Here is an 11,999-nt window from a genome sequence, read left to right as displayed (position 1 = left end):
AGCAGAATATTATTCAATCTTAAAAAGGAAGGAAATTCTGCAATATGCTACAACGTGGATGAACCTTGAGGACATTATGCTAAGTGAAATAAGTCAGTCACAAAATGACAAATACTACATAATTCTACTTATGTGAGATATCTAAAGTTGTCAAATTCATAGAAACAGAAAGTAGAATGGTAGTTACCAGGGGCTGAGGGGGATAGTGAGTTGTTTAATGGGTACAGAGGTTCAATTTTCCAAGATTAAAAATTTCCGGAGATCTGCTGCAGAGCATTGTGAAAATACTTAACACTACTGACCTGTGCGCATGAAAATGGTGAAGATGGAAAACTTTATGTTACGTGCTTTTTTTTGCCACAATTTTTTAAAAAGAAGAAGAAAGATCCCAAATGTGTAGTGTAACTATACACTTTAAGGAACTAGAGAAAGAAGTGCTAGACTCAAAGTAAGCAGAAGGAAGAAAATAACAAAAATTAGAGTAGAGATAAATGGAGAATAGAGAAAGAATTGGAAAAAATCAACAAAACCAAAAGTTGGTTCTTTGAAAAGATCAACAATTTGACAAATCTTTAGCTAGAGTGACCAAGAAGAAAAGCGAGTGTCTCAAATTACTAAAATCAGAAGTGAAATTTGAGACATTACTACAGACCATGCAGAAATAAAGATTATGAGATAATACTATGAACAATTGTATGCCAACAAATTAGATTATCTAAATGAAATAAAAAATTCCTAGAAACACACAAACTACCAAAACCGAGTCAAGATAAATATCTGAATAGACTTATAACAAGAGATTGAATCAGTAATCAAAAACTTCCAACAAAGAAAAGGTCAGGACCAGATGGCTCCATGGGGAATTCTACCAAACATTTAAAGAAGAATTAACACCAATCCTTTTCCACCTGTTCTCAAAAACATCAGAAACATATAAACATTTCCTAACTCATTCTATGAGTCCAGCATTACTGTGACACCAAATTTAGATAAAGCCATCATAAGAAAATAACCAATGTCTCTTATCAGAATATAAATATCAAAATGCTTAACAAAATACTAGCAAACCAAATCCAGAAGCACATTCAGAGGATTATACATCATGACAAAGTATGATTTATTCCAGAAATGCAAGGATTGTTCAACATATGAAAATCAGTCAATGTAATACATCACATTAATTAAAGGAAAAAAACCACACATGGTCATTTCAGTTGACGCGGAAAAAGCACTTGACAAAATCCAACATCATTTCATGATGGAAAACCATTCAACAAAGTAGGAATAGAGGAGAATCTTATCAACATAATAAAGGGCATTTTTGAAATATTCACAGCTAGTATTGTACTCAATGGTAAAAGAATAAAACTAAGATCAAGAACAAGACAAGGATGTCTGTTCTCACCACTTCTATTTAATGTTGTACTGGAAGTTCTATCTGGAGAAATTAGGCAAGAAAAGAAATAAAAATAAATAAAAAGTATCCAGGTTGGAAATGAAGAAATAAAACTATCTTTTTTCTCAGATGACATGATCTTATAAGTAGAAAATCCTGAAGAACCCACAAAAAAACTATTAAAGCTAGTAAACAAATTTGTCAAAGTTGCAGGATACAAGATCAACTCAGAAAAATTATTTGTATTCCTATACACTAAAAATGCATAATCTGAAAAAGGAAATTAAGAAAGCAATTACATTTACAATAACATCGAAAAGAATAAAATACTTAGGAATAAATCTAACCAAGGAAGTGTAAGATTTGTGCACTGAAAACAACAAAGCTTTGCTGAAAGAACATTTTTTCTAAATGATTGGCACCTGAGCTAACATCTGTTGGCAATCTTCTTTTCTTCTTCTTCTTCTCCTCAAAGCCCCCCAGTGCGTAGTTGTATATTCTAGTTGTGGGTGCCTCTGGTTGTGCTGTGTGGGACGCTGTCTCAGCGTCGCCTGACGAGTGGTGCCATGCCCATGCCAGGGATCCGAACCTACAAAGCCCCGGGCCACAGAAGCGGAGCGTGTGAACTTAACCACTCGGGCATGGGGCCGGCCCCTGCTGGAAGAACTTACAGGCAATCTAAATAAATGAAAAGATACCTCACGTGTTCATGGATTGGAAGACACACCATTATTAAGATGGCAATACCTCTCAAAGTGATCTACAGATTTGACACAACCTCTATCAAAATCCCAAAGGCCTTGTCCATTATAGAAATGGAAAAGCTGATCCTAAAATTCATATGGAAGTGCAAGGGACCCTGAATAGCCAAAAATATCTTGAAAAAGAACAAAGTTGGAGGAATCACACTGCCCAATTTCAAAGCTTACTAAAAGCTACAGTAACCAAAACAATGTGGCACTGGCACTAGGATAGACATAGGGATCAATGCGATAGAATTGAGAGTCCAGAAATAAAACCACACATCCACGGTTAATTGATATTTTTAAACACTTTATTTTGGGGGAAAGTTTTCGGTTCACAGCAAACTTGAGAGGAAGGCACAGAGATTTCCCATAAGCCCCCTGCTCCCACACTTGCACAGCCTCCCTCATTATCAATGCCCCCACAGAGTGGTGCGTTTGTTACCACTGATGGACCTGTACTGACGTCACCACCACCCACAAGCCCTAGTTCACATTAGGGTTCTCTCTGGGTGTACCTTCCATGGTTTGGAGTCGACCAGAGGATCTGGAGCGGCTAACACAGGAAGGAGGGATCCAGGCCTGGGGGAGATTTCGCTCCTGTTTTGGGGGCCCCCCTGGCAGAGATGTGCAGGTACTCCGGGGCCCCCGAACTCCAGGTCCAGGTGGAGACAACAGGGTGAAGATAAGCTACGAGGAACAGGTGTCGGCCCAGCATAAGCGAGAATCACCTTGTTTGTTTTCTGACTTCCTCTTAAGATAGAGTTGCGTGGTCTTGGTCTTTAGTTTAAAAACAATAACAGCTCACTGTAAACAACGTGAAAAGTACAGAAAAACACACAGGAGAAAAATACTGCGCCCCTCGTACCCCACCCAGAAGAGCCGTCTCTAATATTTTCATGGATCTCCTTCTATTTTAATCCTATTTTAACTGTAAACTGTAACCACCACAAAATAAATAAGTAAAATGCATCTGTAAGGTTTTAAAAGTAATAATAATAGTGGTGATGTTTGCACGACACTGTGAATGTACTAGGTAACTGACTCGTTCGTTTTAAAATGGGGAACACTGTGTGACGGGAACTCCCCATCGATTAGCTGCCCAGGCTGAGAACGTGGCCGGGACCTCAGCAGCCCCTGAGTTCATCGTCTCTTTACTTTTCTTTAGTTTTGTCTCCTCTGTCTGTGCCCTTAAAGCAACTATTTTCAGTTCTGCCTGCTTTCACACTTCGTATAGGTTAAGTTAGCCCGTGTGTTTTCTTTCTCTCCACACGCGTCTCTGACACCTGTCCCTGCTCACAAGGAGGAAGGCACCTCGCTGTGTGCGAGGCTGGCAGACAGTCGGCACGTCTGCCCCAGAGCAGGGCCCACCGACACCGTCTGGAGCCCCAACTGAGAGTTTGAGGGTTTCTCCAGGGCCCTGTCACTGTGCAATGCATCGTTTCCATGTGTTTTGTTTCCAAAAAATGGAGAAGCTTAATTTTTTCTTCATTATACAAAGAAATACAAAGATACAAAGATTCTTTAAAAGTAAAACAGAAAAAAAGTATAAAGAATAAAAGTTTCCAGCACAGCCTGAGATCTGTGCTGATTGTGTCTGTTGTGGGTCCTTCCAGACTGTCCTTGCCTTTGACATAGACAACAGACACATGATAGATGAGAGATAGACAGATGGATGATAGGTGGGTAGGTAGATGGATAAATGGTAGAGAGACAGATAGATAGATAGATGATAGGCAGAGCGTTTTTCCTTTTGTCACTGAACAACACACCCACGCAGGCGTGGGTATCCTGGGTGTGCATCACACTCGTGTAAGTGCGGCTCTAATGACACTCCCGTAGCCCCTCTAGGTCCCACCATAGGACGCAGCCACCGCCCTGGCCTCCATCCCTGTGCATGGGTCCCACCACTGACTTAGGTTTGGTAGGGATCAAAGGTTGTGCCTGACTAAGGCTTTGGAAGCATGTTACAGACCGACTTCCAGAAAGGCAGCATGCACCACCCCCCACCCCTCAGAGCCGGGAGGACCCCCTGGATCCTAAGGAAGAGACAGCATGGGCACGGACAGAGAAGGGCCCGTGGACACTGCCCTCCCACCTGTCCCACCCCACCCCAGCTCTGCTCTGAGGCAGGGGGCAGAGAGGGGCCCTGAGGCCTCTTCCCACCTCCCTGGAGCACCCACCACGAAGTGGCCTGAGGCAGGCAGGAAGCCCCCTCCTCAGGGAGGCCTTGGACTCCCCCACATAGAGTTGCCCTGTGCCCCTTCCTGGCAACACAGAGCCCCCCGTGGGAGGAGAAGGCTCAGGGCTGTGAGCTCGGCCTCTGGCTGCTCTGGGGGCGCTGGGAGGGTGTGAGAGCTGGGAGTGGGGGGCTGGGGATGGGGCCCCAGGTCAGTGGGCTGTGGGCTTGGGTCTGTGAGGTCTGCACACATGGGGCTGTGGGAGGACATGAGAGGCCCTGTTGGTGGTCCCCACAATGAGGTCCAAGGAGGGGATTTTGTCCCCTCTGCCCTGAATAATAGCTAGCCCCTTAGTTTCTGAGGTCAGAGACCCTAGTCTGGCCTTCCTGGCACAGGTGCCCTTGATGCGGGGGTTAGAGAGGAGACCTCCAGCCCCAGCTCCTCCAGCGGCAGGGCCTAGTGCCCCCACCTCCTGGCTGTGGTTTCAGAGCCTGAGCTGTCAGACCCATCAGGGGTCGTGGCTGCCCAGCCTAGCTGCCCCAGGAGCCAGAGGGGGCTGGTGGGGTCACTGGGGATCCCAAAAGGGGCAATAGAGAGCAGGTCTCACCCACTCAGCTTACACAGGAGAAACTGAGGCCCACAGGGGGTAAAGGACTTGCCCCGGGTCACATGGTAAGCCTGGCCACCAGACTCAAGGCCTAGTGTTCTCCCCAACACATGGGGCTTGCATGCCCTTGGCCCAAGGGAGCCCCCTCTCAGCCTGGCTCCAGCCCTGTGATCTGCACCCTAAGACTGAGCATCACCTCTGGGCTGTGGAGCTGAAGTAGCTGGTGCTCATTTATCATGAACGTGAAGGATACACAATGTCTGAGAGGAGAAGCTGTCCCCCCCACCGCCAGGCCTCAGGAGCAGAGTGATCCCATTGCCCCACACTCCACACTCACCACAGACCCAGGTCCCTTCTGATGGGCCAGGCCCCACCCCAGAGCTCTCCCCATGCCCGAGGGGCCTCAGGGCCACGCCTGGGGACTGGGGCTCTGGCCTGTCAGGAGCTGACCCAGGAGCAGGACAGCCAAGTGGCTGGGAGCCCAGCCAAGTGGTCACCATGCACCGAGCAGGGGTGCCACCTGCACAAGGACGTTACTGCCGTCACCTGACTGTCCTCCATAGACCACACGGAGATGTCCCCGCTGCATTCCTGGTCAGCATAGCCCAAGTGTCCCTGTACAGTGCCGCCCCCACGCACACACACTCACATTCACACGCACACATGCCCATACATGCTCACACACGCTCACGCTCACACGTGTTCACATACATTCACACTCAATACATTCACACGCACACATGTGCACACACCAAGGCTCCAGTGGACAGTGCTGTGTAGCGGCGGCTGTTGTGTCATCTCTAACAGGTCACAGTCGTGCAAGGAACGAGCCCAGCAGTGTCCGTGGGAACTCCCGGCTGCACAGGTCTGGTCGCCTTTCACAGCAGGGATGTGACCTGGCCAAGATCACACTGCGGGTTAGTGGTGGAGCCCTGGCCCCCCAACTCCAGGGCCAGTGCTCTCGCCCCCTCCGACGTGGCCTGGGCACCCAGATTCCAGTTCATTCCAGCTCCCAGGGGAGGGGCTGGGACAGAGGAGCTGGGGGTCTTGTACCCCCACCTCCCTCACACGCAGCGTGCACAGCCAGCCAGGAGGGAAGAAGGCACCTTGGGGGAGAGGAATTTCCAGACCAGAGAGTTTCCAAGACAGGTCTCCTCCGGGCCAGATAGAAGGGTGTCAAGAGGAGAGGGCTGGGCTTTCCAGAAACACAAAAATGCCAAGAACACTGACATAGACTCGACACGCTCACCACATGGAAGCAAAATGCTAACCTGCAGTCAATTAGCTCAGACACCTTTACGAAGAGAAGAAAAACAACGGGTCGTGCTGGACGCCCCTTGTTCCCCCACCCCAGTCCCATGCGCTCCCTCCTTCCCCGGAAGAAACCGAGCACCATTCATTCCACACGCAGCCACTGATCAGCTCTGAAACCCAGAGCTGCTTTAGGCCCTGGGGACTCAGCAGGGACCTCAGAGACCAGGTCCTGGAGCAAAGTTCCAGTGGGTGACACAGGCCAGGACAAACACCACATTATGCTATGGCATGTGGTGTGATGAGTTCTTTAGGGAAAGTAAGGGGTAAAGAGGGGAGAGAGTGACAACTCTTGGTTTAGACTAATGCTCAAGAGAGGCCACCCCTGAATGATGTGAGGAGACAAACTGGGGAGGTGCCTGGGCAAGAGTGCTCCTGGCAGGAGGAACAGCAAGTGCAAAGGCCCTGGGCTGGGATGTGCCTGACAAGTTGCAGGAACAGCAAGGAGGCCAGTGTGGCGGATCCAAGGAAGGGGGATTGGGGCAGGAGAGGGGCCAGCCAGACCCTGGGGGCCTTGCACATCATGCTGAGCACCTTCGTTTTGTTCCAAGTTTTTAAATGTACCTAGACAACATCATGTCAACACACCATGCTCCTTCTCACCTCCTACATAGGTATCTCTGCGGCTAGGATCCAACTAGTCAGACAGAAAGAGCTAGATGGCTCAGCATGTGAATAGACAGCACGGTACCGGCCCGGCCAGATGGATGGACATTTGAGCAGTTCTGGTTCTTTCACAAACATGACCCAGGGAACTCCTGTGTGTGCCCCGTGCACACACCAGCGCTTCTGGAGGGCACACACCCCGACCTGGTACAGCGGGGACACAGGACATCTATGTTGGGTTTATTGTGAGCTGTAGCAGGCTCTGCAGAGCAGCTGGACTTTCACAGCCCAGCGACAGGCCACAGCCCCATTCCCCAGGTCTGCACCATGCCTGGGACCATTGACGCTCAGATGCTGCGGTCCCCAGCGGTGTGCATCTCCTCGTGGCATTAAGTGAGAACTCAGGCAAAGTCCACGCGCGTCACTCGGCGGTCAGTATACCCCACTACCCTGGTCCCCACTCAGTCCCTGCCTAGTGCGACCCTGGGGCCTGAGCATCAATGTCCCCGTGGCGTCACTCGGAGATCCCTAAGCCCGCCCCGCTGTCCTGTCCCCACTCCTCCGGGTCTGCGCGCTGGAGCCTCTCTCTGCGCTTCTAGTGAGAGGACAGAGACCCGTGGCGGCCGGGAGGGTGAGGCGGCCCGGAGCAGGGGCGGGATTGCTAGGGCAGGGCGAGGGGGCAGTTGAAGGAGGACGGGATGGGGCGGGGCGATCAGAGATGGCAGGGATCCCCACGGGGCTACCCAGGGTTCCCGCCCTCCGAGCCTCTCCCAGGTGTGCCCAGGGACTCACAATCGGCAAAAGCTGGACCACGGGTGTGCCCATATGAGGGCCCTTCCAGGTAGCCCCTCAGTTGAGGGCAGTGCGGCCTAGTTTCTGGGGTTGGGGCCTGGGGTCTTGGAACTCAGGATATCCCCCTCGACCCCGCCCAGCAAGCTGCGCGTCTTCGCTGGCCCCGCCCCGCTGCCGCGGCTCCCGGCCTGCCCTCCCGCGATCCCCTCCTTGGCCTGAGGTTCTTCGTGTATAGAAGGCTCCTACCCTGGCTTGAGAGTGAAACAGAGTTTTCGGACGGGGCGCGAGGGGTGGAGGAAGGGCCTGTCTGAGGGAGTGTGTGCAGGGGTGTGTGTGTAGGTGTCTGTGAGCGAGAGTGAATGTAGGTAGGTGATGTTCATTCCTCTGCTGCCTGACTCTCTCTCTCCCCCCCACCCCCCCACACACAGAAAAACCAGGGCTAGACAGAAGTTAAAGCTGTAAAAACAGATTTTATTCAGGAACTACGGAAAGTTGGGAAGAGAGACCTCAGTGTGGAACTGGGCTCCACTCCCAGCACAGCCTGGGGCGGTGGGGCGGTGGGGCGGGGGCGGGGGCGGGGGGGGGGTGGTGGAGGGCTGACAGCCAAGGTGCAGGGCAGGGGCAGTGGATGGAAAATAACTGTGAGGAAACATCAAGGTGGGGGGGGGTTCTAGCTACACCACCCTCAGGCTTCCTTGTTGAAGGCAGGCCAGGAGTCAGACAAGGAGTCAGACATCACCTGGGGGACCACGGAGGACGAGGAACCGTCGGATACCAGGGTGGGGTTCCTGGTTAAACTGACTCCAGAGAGCTCTTGCTAAAACTAGATTTTATAAGGAGGTGTATAGACGGGCCTAGAAGTTCAGCAACATGATTAAAGTTTGGTCAAGCCAATAATCTTTGTCAACACACACATACACATCCCTTTGATAACTTAGGCAACAAAATAGCAGGTTACCCACTATTAACACATCTTGTGTTCGATTGTAGGAAAATAAAGAGGGGGAGAAATTGTTACTATAAATGCCAATATATTCATGTAGAAACAAGGAGGAAACACAGTAACTACTACAGTCCTCTTCCATGCCTGCTCTCGTGGTCGTAGCTGGTGTTTATTGCTTCCACTGCCCATTCTCTACACTTTGCCCTCAAGCACCTCGGCTGGTTAGGGTTCCTTGTCTGGTGGGGTGACCCAAACCTTCACTCCCAAGGGGCTTGGCCATGCGCGCCCCTACCTGAAGGAGGTGGTGTAGCTTGCATTAACCAAGGGACTCGAGGCTCTCAGGGTTCCAGACACACTCCTCTCAGCCCCCACTGTGCGGCACCTGGCACCCCAGGCCCCTGAAAGTCAGGCTGATCGCCCCATGCCTGTTGTTCACTGGCACGAGATGCCTAGGTGGCCAAGGGGGTGGCCTCTTTGTGTCCCTGGAGGAAGCATTCATTTTTCTCTTGGAAGCTAAAACCTCTAAACTAACAGAGCCTGAAGTAGCATGGATGGGACGTGTGTTTTTGCTGGTGGAGTCACAGGCCCGGGAATCCTGGTCAGGGGGAAAAGGGGCACCACAAACTCGTTTGTTCCATGTGTGATTGAAAAGATTGTGTGTTCTGCACCTGGAGCACGCGCTGCTCCACAGATGGCCGTGAGGTTGTTCGTTAACTGTCTTGTTCAAGCCTCCACACGTTCTCATTCATGGTGCTCTCATTCCATGGATTACAGGCAGAGATGTGTAAAAGTCAGGTAGCCCCCAGGCATCAAGCAGAAAGATCCCCAAGCTTGGCTCCTGGGGCCCCACAGCTGGAGGTGAGCTCCCCCAGGTCTGGGCTTCAGGCCTGCAGAATGGCTGGGCAAAGGGGAAGAGAAGGAGACACGGGATCTGCTCCTGTGGCCAGCGTTGCAGGCGGGAGGCTGCTGGTGGATGTGCTCCAGGCCAGTGAGCACCAGGCAGGGGGTGGGTCCTGCTCTGGGTCTCTGCCCTGGCCAGGCTCACAGCGCCCCATGGTGGCCTCCCACCCCATGTCATATACGGACACCCTCAGAGACTGTGTAGAGATCTCAGACAAGGAGACCCAGCTGTTCCCCGGCCTGTTCCCCCGCTTTGTCCCCAGATTGGTTGAGTCTCTTCTTCTCCCCCCTTTCGCCCCTCTTTCCACGAGTACTGTGGGGAAACAGGCTCCTGCCAGCATTCTCTCACGTCAGTGCCTGAGAACATGAAATGACAGGGTCTCCAGTTTCAATCTTGAAACTGACTCCCACTCGTTCCATTTTGCTCTTCTATGAACCAGGCTGCCCTCAAAACTCCTGCTGGGCCCCAGCTCCCATTCATCAGGGAAGAAACCAAGGGCGAGATGAACTTCAGCCATAGCGAGGATCTGCCTGAGGCTGGGGTGTCCTGGTCGGGAGTTGGGCTGTGGAGTATAAGGGCTCAGGCAAAACCATAGTCACGGTCTTTGGGCAGTACCTTTTAGGATATGGTGACTATGCCAGGTGTTAAGATGATGTGAAAGGATAACAGTGAGACATAAGAAGACAGCAGTCACCTATCTTGGACCCTCTGTCTCTTCTCTTTCTCCACTAACCTGATATATAAATGGAAAGCAGTAGGACGTATTGGAGTACAGGAAGAAGCCATTTGGCTTAAAACTAGTTGGGCCTGAACTTTTTCTTCCAAAAGGGCCTGATGTGGCCTGTTGAGCATGCATTGTGCACTTGCTTTAAACATTTACAATGTCCCAAAGACAAGAATGGTGCCCTTAAAGATAGGGGTGTAGCTTCCCCCGATATGGGCACTTCCTTAAGGACAAGCATCTCCTTCTTGGAACTAAGGATTAATTACTAGCTTGCTGTGCTCACCTTGTGACCACTGACCTGCTGTGCCAGCAAAGTAATCTCATGACTATTGTAAAAGTGACATTCCTATCATATGTGATGTATGCTTTTTGTTCCAAGACGGTATATGACCACTCTGTACACCCTACTTCTTTGGTGCCCTTCCTTCCTTGGGGAAGGAAGGTCGCAGGCTATACTCCTCAAACCTGGCTCATAATAAACTCACCTCAATTTTGATTTGTAGATTGATAATGGGTTATTTGCACCAACAACCCAAGTGCTGGCCCTGACCCTGAGCTTGGCCTTCTTCCCTGGTTCAACTGCACCTAACACCCAGAATACAGCACAAGGCTGGGGAGGGGCGTGGGAGTGCCTGGCCTTCTCAGCATAGCTAACCCTGGAAGCCTCTCCCTCTTTAGCCCATGCTCTTTCTGTGGATGGGAGAGGGTGGCCCCCAAGGGATGCCCTTCCTGCCAGAGGAAGGCATGTTTGGGGACATGGGAGCTCAGTGTGTCTGGAGCATCAAGGGCCTGGGTGGGGCGCGGGTGGCAGATCACAAGGGCCTGTGGGCTCCCATGGAAACCAATAGGGGTGTTTGAGGAAGGGAGTGACCCCATCAGACTGCAGACTAGACCTATCACTCTGGCTACTGAGGGCAGAAAGGCCGGAGGGGAAGCCAGGCAGGAGGTGGGAGGCCAGGGAGGGGCTGTGCAGTGCACCAGTGATGGTGGCAGCAGCCCCAGGCGGGAGCAATCAAATGAGCAGAGGAGGTGGCATCAAGCGATATTAGGGGCAGGACTTGGGGGGACTGGTGCACAAGGAGAGGAGGCGGGTGCCTCTGATTCCGGGCTTGAGATCAGAAGTCTGGAGAAAAGGGCAGGCGATAGAAAGAGGGCTGAGAAGCATTGCTGATACACAGAACGGGCAGGAGAAAGTTGCTTATTCACACCGCAGATGCTTGGTGGAGGGCCTACTTCACAGCCTGGTGGGGGACACGGTGACCAGTGAAACCTGTGGGCCCCTCCCCTCCAGGGCTCAGTCAGGAAGAAAGGAAGATGGGCAGAGAGGAAGGAAACTCTGGGACGGGCAGCAATAGGAGGGAGAGGCTTCAAGCCTTATTTATAATTCTCAGATAAAGTCCCACCAGCCTCCAGGAGGGGAACTGTGCCCCCTTGCCACTCCCACCACAAACCAGGACAGCTCTTTCCTTTTGAGGGTGCCTGTGGTCCTGGGAAAAGATCCATCCAGAACCACATGAGGTGCCACTCCCTCTTCCGAGAAATGAGGTGGTATGAGGATTACGTAGGGAGCACATTACTGCTTGGCTGCTTGGGACCCGCTCTCTCACTCCAGGGCTTCCCGGAGCTGGAGGGCCTAAGTGAGGCCCAGAGGGGAGAAACAGAGGTGCAGCCGGGTATCTCTAGCGGGAAGAGGAGCTAGCCTGGCTACGGATGGTGGCAAAGGGAAGCAGGCCTTAAGAGCCGACAACACCCTCCTCAGCTGGGGAGACATCCTAAGAGCCTTTCAGATGTGTGCA

The sequence above is a fragment of the Equus przewalskii genome, chromosome 7 (genome assembly GCF_037783145.1).
Source record: "Equus przewalskii isolate Varuska chromosome 7, EquPr2, whole genome shotgun sequence".
Classification (NCBI taxonomy): domain Eukaryota; kingdom Metazoa; phylum Chordata; class Mammalia; order Perissodactyla; family Equidae; genus Equus; species Equus przewalskii.
Note: the sequence above shows the minus strand (reverse complement) of the source record.